At 41.8% G+C, this 17,606-nt stretch overlaps 1 pseudogene; it reads right to left on the minus strand.

Annotated features, from left to right (window-relative positions):
* Window positions 1–1,862: 1,862 nt before the first annotated feature.
* Window positions 1,863–4,924, minus strand: LOC129673450 (60S ribosomal protein L31-like; annotated as a pseudogene).
* Between the last annotated feature and the right edge of the window lie 12,682 nt (window positions 4,925–17,606).

Consider the following 17,606-nt stretch of genomic DNA (forward strand, 5'->3'; position numbering starts at 1 on the left):
TTTTCTCATGACTGTGACAAAAGGCCTAACAAGAAGCATTTAAGGAAGGAAAGGCTTATTCCCACTTAGATGTTGCCTTCTTGGTCTGGGTGGGGACAGCACTGTGGTAGAAAGGAGAGGGTGGCTGGTCACTTTGCATTTCCAGTCAGAAGCCAAGAGAGGGAAGTAGATTTGGGCCATATAAAGCCTCAGTTCATGGCCCTAACAAGCTACCTCTTCTAGCAAGGATCCAGCTCCAAAAGGTTCCACAAAATCCCAAACAGTGCCACTAACTGTCAACTGAGTGTTCAAACACACAAGCCTGTGGGAACTACTCCATGTCCAAACACAACAGCACTGACTGTCCTTCTGTGGTTGTGATGAAGCTTCTGACCAGCAGAGAGACGGGGAAGAAAGGCTGACTCCACTTATGCTTACCAGTTAGGGAAACGAGAAGGAGCTCAAAGCAGGAATATGAAGCAGAAACCATGAAGAAATGCTGCTTGCTGGGTCATTCTCTGGTTCATTTACAGGCTCCTGCTTAAGTAGCTTTCTTTTATTTTTATTTTTATTATTAGTTACATTTTACTAACTCTGTATCCCAGCTGTATCCTGCTCCCTCATCCCTCCCAATCCCACTCTCCCTCCCTCATCTCCTCCCTGTCCCTTTCCAAGTCCACTGATAGGGGAGGACCTCCTCTCCTTTCATCTGACCCTGTTTTATCAGGTATCTTCAGGACTGGCTGCAAAGTCCTCCTCTGTGGCCTAGCAGGACTGCTCCTCCCTTGGGGAGTGAGGAGGTCAAAGAGCCTGCCATTGAGTTCCTATCAGAAATAGTCCCTGTTCCCCTTACTATGGAAAACCAATTGGTTACTGAGCTACCACAGCCTACATCTGAGCAGAGATTCTAGGTTATAGCCATACATGGTCCTTGGTGGAGTATCAGTCTCAGAAAAGACCCCTGTGCTCAAATACCACCTGTGCAGGGAAAGGCATCACTCACAGTGGGCAGAGCCCTCCTCCATTAATAATCAAGACAGTCTCCACAGACACACCCAGAGTCAATATAACCTAAGAAATTCCTCTCAGGTGACTTTAAGCTGTATCAACTTGGCAATTAGCTTTACCTCGGACAGTGTTCAAGCCACTAGGCTCACATGAACTAAGATGAGAAGCCTGTGATCTCTTTCAAGTAAAAATTTCCATCTGTTTTGACCCACTATACCTGAAGCATCAAACAATACTATAAAATCCCATAGATTTCAGTGACATCAAACAACAGAGTATGTACTATAGTTTCCTCATCCTCCCATATGACAGTCCAAATACCTAAGTGGTTGTCGTTACAATAATAATAATTAAACAGCAAATGTCCACTTTTGCTGTTTATTATCCAGATTACCTAATCTGGATAATTTCTCAATTCCCGGGGTGATTCTGGGTTGTGAAAAGTTAGCATTTAAAACTGGCCAAAGTCCCATGGTTGAAATGCACAGTTGAACCAAGCTGTTTGTTTATGCTTTCTCTTGCCAAGTTCTTTAGGATATATATTTCCACCTGCTTGTCCGTATTACATGTGTCTGGAGTTATCTGTGGAGGACAGAAGAGAGTGTCAGATACCCTGGAACTGGGGTAACAGGCAGTTGTGGGCTGCCAGATGCGGTGCTGGGAATTGAGCCCTAGTCCTCTGTCAGAGCAGCAAATACTCGTAACCTCTGAGCCATCTCTTCAGCCCCAGCAACACCCACTCTTCTGCTTCTACTCGGTAAGATCTGGCATTTGGAAAGATAGCCTCTTCATTTCCATATATTTAAGTTATACTGATTATTTAAAAAAAAAAAAAAAGCACTTCCATGAAAAAAAAATTTGTCAGTATAGGACATTCAGTAGGTTATATTGACAGTCTGTAGATTTTTGAATGTTGTAACAAGCATGTAAGTTACCAATATGTAGAGCTTGTTTGGTGAGTCCTCATCTTCACTACAATTTTTTTTGGGACAAATGTATTTAGATGAGCTATGGAACATTATTTATCCCTTTGGCCCAGACAGCTTTCTTGAGTCTGGTATCTCTGTGCATGAATCAGGAGTCCCCATCTCCTTCATGGCAAACTTCCAAATTTCTTTGAGTGTCTGAGGAGCGTACTGCCTGAAGCCCACTCCATGGATGTGCCTGTTAATGTTGACGGTGTACTGCCAAGTCACCACCTTGTCGTTGGTAAAATGGCTCTTCTTCTCACAACCCTTCTTTGTGGGAGCCATTCTGCTCAGCCCAAGTTGGAAAGGTGTGAAATTTTTCTTGACCATCTCCAACCATTGCTTTGCTTCTTCTGAATCCCCACAATTCCCCATTTCTCTTTCTGCCACCATCCTCCAGAGGTTATTCTGATGAGAAATAAAATCCAATCAAAGTCCCTTCTAGATCCCTTTGAGGGTGCACAGCATGAAGAAAGCATTGCCAGAAGTCTGGTTTGGATGCTTAGGAGTAACTGTTGATGTTCATGGATTCCCCAGAAATCGAGTTCAGTCTAGACTGGGTAGCAATTATTTTAACTTTAGGTTTTTTAGTTGAAAATAGATTCTTCTTTCAGTTTTCCCTCCTTCCACTCTTTCCACCTCTCCCCTACCAACCCTCTTCCCAAAATCCAAACTCCCCCTTGACCTAACATCAGAAAAGAACAGACCCCAAAAAGACAACAAGCAAACACAGCAAAACAAAATGCAACAAGATAAGGCAAGAGCCCTCACAGTAAATCAGGATAAGACAACCTAACAGAAGAAAAGATTCTCAAGATCAGACAAAAGGGTCAGAGACACACCTGCTCCCACAGTGAGCAGTACAACAAAAACACCAAGTTAACAGCTGCAGCTTCTAAGCAGAGGACCTGGCACAAACCCAGGCAGGGCCCTTGCTTGCCCCGTTAGTCTCTGTGAGCCTGTACATATCCTGCTTAGTTGATTCAATAAGCTATGTTCTCCTGGTGTACTCCATTTGCTCTGACTCCTAGAATTCTTTCCCCTCTTTCACAGGATTCCTGGAGTTCGTAGAGGAGGAACCCAATAGAGATCTCCAATTTATATTCTCTCCCTCTCTCTCTCTCCTCTATCTCTCTCTCTCTGCATAATGTCTGACTGTGGACCGCTACATCTGCTTTCACCTGCTGCCAAAAGAAGCCTCTCTAAAGACAACTGGACAATGCACAAATCATACTTCTCTTCCAGCATCTGGGTTGCAAGATATCCTAAACTCATCTTTAGGAGCAAAAATAACATATTCACATTCTCATTCAGTAAAGTGTTTGTCCTACAAGAGTAAGTATCTTACAGCCTCAAAACCCATGTAGAATATGGAAGGCATCATGACATGCACTTGTCATCCTAGTAATAGGAGACAGATGGGTGCCTGGGGCTGATTTTGAATTAGGCTCTCATTAATTTGCTTAGGCTGATCTTGAACTCACTTTGTAAGGCCAGGCAGTCCTTAAATTTGTAATCTTCCTGACTCAGAATCCCAAGTAACTGGCACTACAGGGTGATAAAGCAGATGGCTAGTGTCCTTCTCTGGCCTCTGTGTGCACAACTGCACCCACATATATATCACATGTATATACACCACATACATACATATGAGAAGGAAGGAAGGAAAGGAAAGAAGGAAAAAAGAAGGGAGGGAGGAAAAAAGGAACGTCAAGAAATTACAAAGCACAGCACCAATGAAAGTGACACAAGAATAAGACTTTCCAGTAAGGACACCTAGAACAACACTGAGCTTTACTGCCCATTAAGGACACCTAGAACGACACCTAGAACAACACTGAGCTTTATTGTCCATTAAGGACATCTAGAATGACACTGAGCTTTACTGTCCATTAAAGTCCACCTAGAATGGCACTGAGTTTTACTGTCCATTAAAGGACACCTAGAATGACACCGAGCTTTATTTTCCAACCTCCATCCAGGCAAGACTTCTGAACCACTGCAGTCATAACACATAGAATGCGCCATTAGAATTCTCAGATAACAGCGACACAAGAGTGGGTGTCTTCAAGAAGCCTTGGGCTCAAATAGCTATGAAAACCTCTGCAAATTAAGGTCACTTCATTCTTGTAAAATAAGAGGAAATTCTGTGTGGATATAGAAAAAAAGAAAGACTAGTCAGCTCTCAACATGCTTGACAGAGTAATCGCTCACATCAGAAATGAAACTGAGGGGATGTGGAAAAGGTTGACAAAATGCCCATAACTCATCACAGAAAGAAAGTTGAAAGTGTCTGATTAAATATAGCCTGTTCCTACTCAAGAAAACATTTTTCACCCAACAGACAAGATGGAAAGAAGAAGCCCCAAGCCAGGGTCAATGACCTACTCTTTGCTTCAAGGTAAAGGGACATGATTTCTTAATTCCAACCTGGAAGTACTGGATCTCAGTTTTTTGGTTTTTGCCTTTTCCATTTTTATGTATGTCTGGTGTATGCACATGGATATATGAAAGTTTTGAAATCATATGGATGTGAAGGCCCAAGATTATGTTGAAAATCATCCTCCATCACTCTTCCTCCTTTCTCATTGAGACAGATCTCTGAAATTCAAAGTCCTCTAATATCACCAGATTTGCTCACACTGGAGACCCCCTGTTACTTTTAAGCCTAAAATGACAGGCAAGCCACCATGACCTCTTAAAAATTACAAGGGCCCTAGGATCAGAACTACACTCCTTACACTTGCAGGCAAACAAGTAGTCACTGAGCCACCTCCCAAAGCCTAAATTTCAGCTTACTTTCCTGAAGGAGCATCCATGATAAGACATGCTCATGCATAAACTTCCAGGAATATAACATTGTAGAAATATACTAAATGACTAATATGACATCTCAAAGTCTCCCCATTGTATCCCATGAGCTACCACTATTCTGTCTTTTCCAGGTGAAGAAACTGAGGTGAAGACATGAGCTAATCACTCAACGTCAAGTGAAGATGAAATTTGAACCCAAACTAGTTTCATTTCTGTTGTGCATAGACATAGATACACAGATATGGTAATATCAACAGATATAAATAGATAAAATATGTATAGATATACATTATTTAGAGATAGACATAGACACAGATACACCTATAGGTGACATAGATACAGACAGAGATGATGCAGATGTAGATAATCTCCCGATTAAAAGCAGCTTAGAGGAGAAGGGGATTTATTTAAGCTCCCACTTCCAGGTCACAGTCCATCGCTGCATGACTGCAGGGAAGTCAGGACAGGAACTTTCATAAGTTGGTCACCTCACATCTACAGCCAAGACCAGAGAGAAATAAAATAGGAGACAAGGTGTCTCACTGGCCATAATTCATGAAGTAGGCTGTACTGTGAGTGTCAGGAATCCTGCCACTGCCTCTTCAACAGCTTGGTCGTAATCACACACTGTGCCTAGCTTCTTTCCAAGGGTTTGGAGATTCAAACTCAGGTCCTCATGCTTCTATGGCAAGCACTTTACCAGCTGAGCCATGTCTCTGGCTCCCACCTTAGTCTTTATTGGTCACATATATCCAAGCAATTGTGACTTGTCTCCACTAACAATATATCCTAAAATGATGTATCCATATTACCATTTTGTGAACCATCAAACATGTCTCATCTATATGACCAGCATTCTGCTAGATACAGGTCTCAAGGATCAGAAGGAATAAAAACTGTCATCAAAGAGTTTAATATCTATTTTGAAACTAGCTTATAATTTAATTACTATAAAATTCTACTTGATAGTTCAGGCAATGCAGGGTGGAGAAGGTTTTCCCAAGGCTTGTCACTCAAGCTTAAGCAGGTAACTGCAGTCAGGACAGAACTTCCAAGGACTACAGTTGTGAGGCTAGAAAACTGGAGAGTATATCTTAGCAACAGCCCACTGTGTGTGTATGATAATACACAGATGGGGTAAAAAGGAGACGAAATGGCACTGGACGGATGGACAGGCCAGATCTGCAACTGTTTGAGCCATACCAAAGATGGAATTTGCACTACATTCTTAATCTTTTCCGGCACGGACCCCTTTAGAAGATATGCTGGCAGGTTTTGCATCAATTTGACACAAGATAGAGTCATCACAGAGAAAGGAGCCTCCACTGATGCAATGCCTCCATGAAAGCCAGCTGTAAGGCATTTATTTTCTCAATTAGCAATTAATGGGGGAGGGTCCCACCCATTATTGATGGTGCCATTTCTGAGACAGTGGTCCTGGGATCCATAAAAAAGCAGGCTGAAGGGGAGGAGGTCCTCCCCTATCAGTGGACTTGGAAAGGGGCAGGGAGGAGACCAGGGAGGGAGTGTGGGGTTGGGGAGGGCATGAGGGAGCGAGATACAGCTGGGACACAGAGTTAACAAAATGTAACTAAAAAGAAAAATAAAATTAAAAAAAAAATACGAGTGATTATAAGCTAAAAAAAAAAAAAAAAGCAGGCTGAGCAAGTCGTGGTGAGCAAGCCAGTAGGCAGCATCCCTCCATGGCTTCTGAATCAGCTCCTCCCTCCAGGATCTTTTCCTGTTTTAGTTCCTGTCCTGACTTCCTTTGGTGATGAACAGCAATGTGGAAGTATAAGCTAATTAAACCCTTTTCCTCCTCAACTTGCTTTTTGGTCATGGTATTTACTTGCACCAATAATAACCCTAACTAAGACAAAAGAGTTTATAAAAAAGACACCCAGTTTTTCATTTAAAAAAAAGTTTAAATATATACATATATGTGTGTGTGTATAAACAATACTGCACAAAATTAGAGAGCCCCCCAATTATATTACAATATGATTTGATACAGGAAAAGAGCCTGGATTAGCACCTGAAGATGGGGCTTTGGAAATGGCTGTACCAGTAAAGTGTTCGCTGTATAAGCAGGACTTGAGTTTGATTCCCAGAGCTCATGTTAAAAATAATAGAAAGCCAGGCAGAAAGAGTGCACATTTGTAATCCCAGAAGTGGGAAGGCAGAGATGGGCAGATTCCTAGCACTCTCTGACCAGCCAACCTAACCAAATCATGGAGTTCGAAGTAAAAGTAAAAGAGCTTGTCTCAAAAATAAAAACCCAAGAAACAATAATATTGAAGGATGTCCTTTGACCTACACAGAAAGGGGGAGAGGGAGAGGGAAGGGAGAGAGTTTTTCAGGATCATATTTTCATTTCTACAAAAAGTTCTCAAAAACCAGAGAGAGGTATGCTGGAGGGAGATGACACATGCTCTTAGACTAATCCAAGAAAGAAGATTGGAGTGGAGGGGATATGATTACAGTTGTTGTTTCGATTGATCTTTCTAAGACAGTACCCACCTTCCAGAAAATCCAGCACCTCCTCTAATTTTAAATATTTTAAAATCTATTTTACCTCACTGAGACAAAACTAAATGACAGCATAAGTTACCTACATACCTTTTCTTTACCTTTGGAGAAATATATAAGAATATATATGTAGAGGCCTCCAGAGATTACTCAGTGGTTAAGTGTGAACATTGTTCCTGTAGAGGATCTCAGCTCACTCACCAGCATGACACACAGCTCACAAACACCTGTAATTCCAGCTCCAGGGTGATCTGACACCTTCTTCTGGCCTCTTTTGGCACTGCACTCACATGGCATATACACACATATATAATTTAAATATATAAATAAATCTAAAAAATAACATATGAAAAATAATATATGAGTAAATGTATATGAATGAGATAATATTTATTTCCAATATTCCAGAACTAAACTAGAAATAGAAGGAAGCCATCAAAACCTGTGCCCAGAATTATCAGAAATTAGTATGTAGATGTCAGTACCAAATACAACCAACTGAAACAAATATACTGTATCAGCAACTCACATTCCTCAAGAATATTTGCCACTGTGATGTGAACTTTCAAAAACAATGAATAACTTAAACTCCAAAACAAGGCAAAAATATCTTTTTAGCATCTGTATCTCCATTCCCAAAAGAATCTTTGTTGAAACTATGAAAAAAATACCACAGGTTCATCAGAATAGTAAAGCTATACTTTACATTTAATGTATTGTGATGAGATTTCCCACCTACACGAATGGATGGATCCATGCATGGATGCCTGGAAACATGTTTGGCACAGGGCATGAAGACCAATGGATTGATTTGCAATGGTGCTTCAGACATTGTGTGTAAACTGAAACTCCCCCTCCCACCATCACAAAAATAAGGAAAAGATAGAAAAGAAAAGGGAAGGAAGAAAGGAAGAAGAGAGAAAAGCTGCATCTTTTTTAAAAGATTCTACAAGGCCAAATGACTGATCTTCAAGATTTTAGAGAGCTAAAATGTTATAGGTGAGAGCCCAATTATCTTGGACTATTTTTAGTCCCTTTAAAGACATGTACTGCCCATACTGTGACTGGCCTAATATCCTGTGGTTATCAAAACCTCATAATATATTCTTAAGAGACCATTTGCTTTTACAAATCCAAATGCTAAGAATGCCATCACACAACACCTGGGACCCACAATGGAGTTTTTCCCTGCCTGCAGCTCCCACCAACGTATCTGGTAAATGTCTTGGTTTATGGCTTTTTCTGTTGTTTTGTGGCTAATAAATTCTTATGTAACCTCTTCCATGGTGAAACCTAAATCTATGTTCCTGAGCCACGATCCTCATATTCGGCTCCAGGATAAACTATTTCTTATTCCCCCTTGGGGTGAGAGTTGTGTTTTTGTATCAACAGCTGGCTTCCCAACATCCTTAGCACTGGTTGATTTTCATGGCCCAAAAACGTTGTGAGATACTGTACAGACAAGTCCATCAATTTTCAGCAGCGGCAGTATAACAAGACCCCAAACAGCAAGTCCACATCAACACATACATACATGCGTGTATGGGAAGAGTGAGTGTTGAGCAAAGATAGAAGCATGCATCACACCACCATGCTCAGAAGCCTGAGAAGGTCTCTGAGTCTTTTAGTGATTTTGACAGGTAAAACCAGGTCCTTAGTGTCCTGGACATGATAAATGATATAAGGACAAGCCAGCATGAAGCAGAGCTAGGGTTCACTAAAAGATATCTTTAATGTGATACAGATTTTAAAGAAGAGAGTTGAGAGAAAATAAGACCCACTGACACCATGGATGTGGGCTTCTCCCAAGAGTCACACTTCAATGCCTTTACAGTAGGCATATATAGGATTTAGGTTGACTTATTGCCTTTACAGTAGGCATATATAGGTTTTAGGTTGACTTATTGCCTTTGCAGTAGGCATGTATAGTATTTGGGTGGACTTATTGCCTTTGCAGTGAGCATATATAGGATTTAGGTGGACTTTATTGCCTTTGCAGTGGACATATATGGGATTTGGGTGGTTTTGAAATTAGTATCTTCAGGGGGTCTCTAAGAGACCCAATGAGATCTGAGGGTCTTTCCTGAGAGGCCAGGCTGGGTTACAATTAGTAAGGGAAGATCCAAGATAATAGACAATGATAATGCACACAAGTGGGAAATCATTGTAAACAAAGTCACTGTAAACAAGGTTAACAGTCTTGCTTGAGATTTGCGAGGTTGGGAAGGAAAATGAGATTTGCCTGGAAGGAAAATGAGGCTGGACTCAAGGTCATGAGCATGCAAGCCTTAAGCCCACTTTACTGCTATTAAGCTAACATAACTGTTTATGAAAGAAATCTTCTTCTTCTTCTTCTTCTTCTTCTTCTTCTTCTTCTTCTTCTTCTCCTCCTCCTCCTTCTCCTCCTTCTCCTCCTCCTTCTCCTCCTCCTTCTCCTCCTTCTCCTCCTCCTTCTCCTCCTTCTCCTCCTCCTTCTCCTCCTTCTCCTCCTCCTTCTCCTCCTCCTCCTCCTCCTCCTCCTCCTCCTCCTCCTCCTCCTCCTCCTCCTCCTTCTTCCTCCTCTTCATTTTGCAGAGGGGTTAGTTTTTGGTTTTTTGAGACAGGGTTTCTCTGTGTAGCCTTGGCTGTCCTGGACTCACTTTGTACACCATACCGGCCTCAAACCAAGATACACCTGCCTCTGCCTCCTTGAGTACTGGGAATACAGGTATGCATCACTACACCCAGCTTGGAATAGTCTATGTGAACAGCCTTCACAGCAAATGTTTACTCTGCTGGAACTTCTGCCTCTCAGCTGGTAGAGGCTTCAAACTGACTCCAAAAGAGGGGCTCCTTTTCCTTTCCAAGTTCCTGTCTTCCTATCATGTCTTAAGGGGAGGAACCGGGTCGGGGGGGAGGGGAATGAGCAAGACAAGGACAGCTAAAAGAAACATTTGTATATCTGATACCCTTATCTAAAGGAAGGTCAAAGTGCTTATAAAAATATCCAGTCTTGGCAAACTCTCTTCCCATGCTCCAGTTCTTGTTATCACCTAAGGCTTCAAAGGAAAGAACACACAAGCTCTCCACCAGCTTCTTCAACTGCACAAGGGGAAAATTACCCTTTGACCTCGGAAGCTATTTACTAATGACCTGCAGCTTGAGCTTGGACAGCTTTCCTCATTAGCACATGACTACACTGCAAATGTTATTGCCAGCCAGACGATTATAAAAGCATAAAGAGAAAGTAATTAGCACAATCATTTTACATAGAGTAAATTCTAGTGCAGCCGGTTTGTCAGAGATGCAATTTCATGGGATCACAGCCATGTGTTATTGGAGTTATGGGAAGCTGTTAATCTGTTATTTGAAATGAAGTCCTTAGCTCTGGCCCGTCAGCTCAGTTAGTCACTGTCTGATGCTGAGGAGCCCAAGGACATGGGCCGCCTCTAGTACCACCCAGCTTGACTTTGTAGCATTGCGTAACCGTTCGCCCACATTCCCAGGGCAGACTGGCCACCCAGAATAGAACATATCCTGGGCTCTACGAACAGGCTGACTCAGCAAGATTTGCAGGAAGAATTTAAATTCAAAGTAAATGAACAGGGAGATGGGGAGATGGCATGGTAGATGAGGCACATGCAATACAAGCATTATGACTTGAGTTCAGATCCCCAGAGCCCACATACAATGCTTAGTACACTGGTGTGAATCTTTCTCCAGTGGTGATGGGGCTGGAGCAAGGCAGATCCCAAGAGCTCATTTGCCAGCCCATCTAACCTATTTGTGAGCTCCAGGTTCGTTTATTAAATATTGTCTTAATAAAATAGCAAAATAAAAGGTGGAGAGTGACTGAGAAAGATGTTCAGTGTTGACCCCTCACTTCCATGTACACACACACACACACACACACACACACACACACACACACACAGTTAGATGCAGAAAAAGCAATACTAGAGTCCTTAGTGGTTGGGGAGCTATTCTACATTTTGGCTCTAGCGACAGATTCACAAGCTTACACATGTAATAAAGCTGAACACACACACATATACACACATACAAACATAGAAACACAAGCACGTATAGACACACACAAGCATAAATAACTGCCGAAATCTGAGCAAAGTCAGTGAATTATATCAAGGTCAGAATCTTGGCTGTAGTATTGTAGTATCAGTTTCCGCACTGTGTTAATATGCAGGAATCAGACTAAAGTTGCACGATTGTATAGGAATCTATAATCATACTGACATGATTTTATTGAATTTGGAAAAACAGACACAGAATTAGTGCTGGCTGAGTAGAATAATTTTTATATATCTTCCAACAGCACAAGGTTCAGAAAGAATGATCCAGAAGGACACGTCTTAAAACCCATATTTTCTTGCTTTAAAAATGCAGTTATCCTTGGCAGGGGAGATGGCTCTGTTAATCCAGTGCTTCCTACACAAACACAAAAGCCTGAGTTCCTAGATGGAAGTAATGGTGGACACTTGCAATCCCAGTGCTGAGGAGGCAGAGACATGAGGTCCCTGGGGCACTAGAGTCAGCCCTATCTAACAGAGGCAGCCCAGGCCAGTGAAGGGCCCTGTCTCAGAAACAGGGTGGGCTGGCACCTGAGAAATAACACCTGTGGTTGTCTCTGGCTTACATACACACACACACACACACAGAGAGAGAGAGAGAGCGAGAGAGAGAGAGAGAGAATATAATATATAAAATTCATATTTTAGATATTCAAACTCACCTTTTTCTAACACTGGAAATTCACATTAGATATCTGTCATTAATTTAAAGTGAGTTAATGTGAATTCCCAGTAGTTGGATTTTCATACAAGGAGAAAAATTAGTAATCTTTCCAAAAATTGTTACAGTCTTTCAAAACACAAAATCATCCCATACACAAAATGCTATTAAAAAGAAGAAGAACTGGTAATGTTTCAAAAATTCTTGTCATCTCATGTAAAAAGCCAAGTCAGGGTCTCATCTAGCAGGGCAAGTCCCTTTCAAGGTGCTCTTCTAAGATAGCCAGAAAGAAAATACATAATATTTGAAGGCGTATTTAGCCTTCGGCCACAAGTTTCCCATTTGATAAATAAACAGAGGTGAAATATGGGGTCATTTTAGAATGGCCCACAGCATTAGTAGTTTTAGAAAACTCTCAGGAAAAAAAAAATAACCACCACTGTCTAAGCTGGTTCTGATTCTATGTCACTGGGTCCATGAAGAAACAGGTTTCTCACAAGTTAAGATAGAGGGGTATGTAATTACAACCCAGCCTTTCACCATTATGCTCGTTGAAAGATGGCTCCCAAAATTTGGAGCCCTCTATCTGTTTGGACTTTCAGAGTAAATGTGTCCCCATTTAGAAATTGAAGGAAAGTAACAGTGAAATGATGAATTAGTATTGATTACAAATCCAATGGCTGACATTCCTGTAAAAAGAATAAAGGAACCCGGGGATACACATAAGATGAAGGATTAACAGTAATATGGGGAGATTGAAAGGATGAAGTCACAAGGTGAGGATTATTAACAAACACTAAAAACCAGGAGGTAATCATGAGGTCTTCACTACAAGCACTCATAATCATTAATGCAAACATTTATCATTTACCCAATACAGAGAGAAAGAAGGTGTGGTTTTCATGCTGAGAGCTGACAGTCTACTTTAAGGAAGAAAGGCAATATACAAATAAAAGAACAAGTGTAAAATTATGTAAAACCAGGATATTTGATGCAGGGGCGGTGAGCTGGCTCAGGGTCTAATAGCACAATCCTGCTCTTCTAGAGAACCTGAATTTGGTTCCTGAAGCCAAGTAAGTATGGCTCACAACTGTAACAGACACCCAGACCTTAGCAGGTTCCCAGACTTAGCACAAATGATGGAAGTAACATTCAGGCCATTAAATTTAGCACAAAGACGGCACCACATGTCAAAACAAAAACAAAGACCTAATCCATCAAAGTTCATAGTTGAGGAAGTCTTTAAACGTACTACACTTCCTTTTTGGCTTCTGTAGTTCTGCTAACTGTTCTTGCTAACTGAGGCGTGTCACCCAGGATATGGTTTTGTGCTGAGAAAGGCACTGGGGTCCCGAACACCCAGTGTAGTTGCCAGCCAGCTAATGAAGACTTTCTACTGGCCTGAGCACATACCTGAGTAGTCTTCTCTAATGGATACCCCACAACAACAAAAACCTGTAATTCAGCTCCAGGAGCCCTAACACCTCCACCTGACTTCTACAGACGACTGTATACACAAGCCCACACCACTACAGAGAGGCACACATACGCACATGGTTTAAAGTAAAAATAAATCTTTGAGAAAGAAGTTTCGCGTAGACGGTGAAGGCTGGTATTCTCAAGGAAATCTACGCACTGACTCTGGCTAGATACTAACACAAAGAGAATTCATTTTGAGAGAAGATGGCATTTGAAAGAGAAAAAAAGGTTCCATAAGAGAGAAAAGCCACACACTAACAAGGTATGGACGCAAGTTTGTGGGTAGCTCACATACATCACGATGTTGTAGCATGATGGGCTTGATTGTTTGAGAAGAAAAGCCGCTGTGGTGTACACTCTTCTTTCCTGGCACCGGAACAGTCAGAGGTGCCATGTGAGCCACCAGTGGGCTGGTGACGAAGTCTGGACGTATTAACTTGCTCAGTGGAGATGACAAAAGCTGAAAATATTGGCAAAAGGAGAAAAGTACTCTGCACCAAATTACGTTCTATTCCCTACTTAATAAAAACTTCCTGGTGTCTTCAGTTAGTCCGGCTGGGCTCATGATTCATGCATCATAAATGTATGAATGAAACAAATCTGTGTGTAGACGTGTGTGAGGATGTGTGCACCCATGCATGCTGCAGAGGCCCAAGGAGAACATTAGGTCTTCCTGCTCTATCACGATCCACTTCATTCTCTTGAGACAAGGTCTTTCCCTGAACCTAGAGCCAGGCCAGCAGCTAGCACATCCAAGCAGTCCTCCTGTCTGCTGTGACTTCACAACAGTGATAGATCTTGGAATTTTAAGATGCTTTTGCCAGCTCATTTTATCAGAGCAACAGAAATAAAACTAGAGCAGGGGCAATCTGTGAAGTATAGACTTCTGTGCCATTCCTCTTCACTTTCATTGACTACGGCTGGGCTTCTGTGCCGTACCCAGCACTGATGCCCTATAGCCATTCACACAGGGCTACTTCATTATAGCCATGCCCAGCATTTTATTAAAATATAGGTGCTGGGTTTCAGACTTAGTCCTTCTGAAAGTTAAGCAAGGTGCTCATCTCACCAGCCCCAGAAAAACTTTTTTCATTAAATTCTTTATTTATTCACTTTATAGCCTGACCACAGCCTCTTTTTTTCCTACCTCCCAGTCCTACCTTTACAACCTCTTCCCCTTTCTCGCCACCCCTTCTCTGACAAGGAGAGGCCTCCTATGGGTACCAACCCAACTTGGTACATCAAGTTGAAAGAGGACTAAACATATGCTCTCCCACTGAAGTGAGGCAAAGAAGCCCAAAGGGATCCAAAGGCAGGCAACACAGTCAGAGATAGACCCTCTTACCATTATTATAGGACCCAAATGATGACAAAGCTGCACATATGCTACATATGTGTAGACCATGCATGTTATTCAGTTGGTGGTTCAGTCTGCATGGTCCCCAGTTAGTTGATTCTGTGGGTCGTCTTGTGGTAACCTTGACCCTCTGGCTCCCTCAATCCTTCCATTCTTCCACAAAACTCCAGAGCTCTGCCTATTATTTGGCTCTGATTCTCTGCATCTATTTCCATCAGCTGTTGGTGAAGCCTCTCTAATTATGTGCTGAGGAAGGAGTGTGTCTACAGTGAATGAGTGAGCTGCAGGATCTTGGAGGAGGCTCTTCCTGGGGAAATTGATTTACAAGGCACACAGAAGCCCAGCCATAGTCAATGGAAGGGAAAAGGAATGACATAGCAGTCTATACATCACAGACACCCAGGCTCTAGATTTATTTTTGCTGCTGATAAAATAAGCTGACAAAAAGCACTTAAAATTCCAGGAACTCTCATTGTTGAGAAGTCAAGGCAGAAACTTCAAACAGCTACAGTCAAGAGCAGAGAGAAAGGAATATGTTGCATGCTCACTTACCTGCTGATATTTCTCCACTCTTAAACAATTCAGAACTCCCTGCCTAGGGAAAGTATCCCCCACAGTAGTCTGGGGATTCCTTCATCAATTAACTTAATAGAGACAATTGGCCCACAGGGGAACCCAATGATGTCGTAACACCTCATCAATACTCTTTCCAGGAGATTCTAGGTGGAGCAGAGTTGACCATTAAAGCTAACTATTATATCTCATCATTGCTCACACTTCCCAACAATTTAACCAATTTTTTCAGATTAGGGAAGAGAAGACAGTGACTAAAAGTACAATAGTGCTACTTACTTGGCACTTAAACTCCCTCACCAAACTTCACTAAAACCCACTTCACAAAAGAAAAAACAGAAGTAATTTCTTCAGCATCTTGATGCATAGGGAAAGGTGAAAGTACCCTCTACCAGACACATCTGTCCTGCCAAAGGAGTATCTGCACCATAAGCTAAATAAGACATCATGCCAGCATGTCCTCAAACTCTCTCATCTCAGCCCGCCAGAGAGGACCCTATCGTTTCCACGTCAACTCCCTTGTTCCAATGAAGGAAACGGTTACCTACCTTTCTGGATTTCAGAATGCACAAAGTCTCAGGAATAGGAAGAGGAATTAGGGATCAGATGTCAACGAAGACTATGTCAAACTAAAGGAAAGTATGGGAAATGAGAGAAAGAACACAGATCTAGTTGCAGAAGGGAATGGTGATGAGAATATTCCGCAGCGGGAGACCCAAGAACAAGCAGCATCAGGCATGCTGCTGGGACCTGCTGCTCTCTAGAAGCTGCTTTCATATCATTGTATGGTTTAAGACTTGAACTTCAGGAAATGGGGTATCAGGGAGTTGAAGAGATGACGTAGTGGTGACGGGTACTCGCTGCCAGTCTAGAGTTCAGTTTACAAAACCCACATCCAGCAGCCACAACCGCCTGGAACTCCAGCTCCAAGGGTCCCAATGCCCTCTTCTCGACTCTTCCAAGGACTGTGCTCAAATGGGTACAGACCCTCACGTATACATAAAATTTAAAAATAAAAACAAATCTGTTTTTAAAAGGTGGTTCTAAAGCTAAGTAACTCAAATGCACCACAGGTCTGAGATCAAAGTGTGCAAGTTCAACTGTCTCATTCATAGCTGTTAGGGAACAGGAAGTAGAAAGCCTCTGGGGTACAAACTTGTTACAAATACTGGGTTTACAGCAATTATGTAGGAACAAAATGGGTCTCACAACAAAGGCACCAACCCAGAAAAAGACTGGGTTTGGGAGCCCATGTAGAACTCTTCTGAGGGAAAGGACACTGTAAGTTTGACAAAGAAAGCAGAAAATGACATAGGGTAAACCCCTTTAAAGTCAATGCTTTCCCAAACACGTGGTGGGGGACAGCACCCTCTTGAGATTTAGCTGAGTGACTGAGAAGCATCTTTGCAGCAATTCTAAGTGAGTTTGGGAACAGAAAGAATTTGGGTTTTGTTTTATGTCTTCTGTTCTCCTTGTCTTAACATAACTTAGGTATTGGGAAACCCAAGAAAGCATGGTGTGTGTGTGTGTGTGTGTGTGTGTGTGTGTGTGTGTGTGTGTGTAATAAATATATCTTCTTTTCTTTTAAATAGAAACCAGGTGTAAAAGAATAGAATTAGGATGCTGGAGAGATGATTCAGTGGTTATGAGTACTTGCTGCTGTCCCAGAGAACCTGAGTGAGTTCAGTTCTCAGCATCCACTTCAGGAAGTTCACAAGGTCCAGTAAATTAAAGCTCCAGCAGTCCGATGACCCCTCTGGCCTCCACAAGCACCAGTATACATGTGACATATATTCAAAAATACATATGTGTAAGAAAAAAAAAACCTCTAAAAATAAAGTAAATATTTGTGCCAACATGGATGAATTTGGAAGATACATATTAAGCAAAAGAAACCAGACACTATTTGTGAAAGCCGCCCCCCCTCCCTAACGACTTCATTCACTTGTAGTACCTTAAAGAAACACAATTCAGTGAATAGAATAGTGGTAGTGACAGGGTTATAATGTGGAAAATATATAGCAAAGTCAGTCAAGAGGTTCAAAACTAAAGTTATGTAGTCTAAATAAGTTTTGGAGGCCAAATAAACAGCATCAAAGGCTGTAACTAACACTATATGTGAACTCCAAGTTTTAGAGGTCTTCCCATAGCAGCAATAACTGTCTATCTCT

Source organism: Psammomys obesus, unplaced genomic scaffold (genome assembly GCF_907164565.1).
Source record: "Psammomys obesus unplaced genomic scaffold, mPsaObe1.curated_primary_1811, whole genome shotgun sequence".
NCBI classification, from domain to species: domain Eukaryota; kingdom Metazoa; phylum Chordata; class Mammalia; order Rodentia; family Muridae; genus Psammomys; species Psammomys obesus.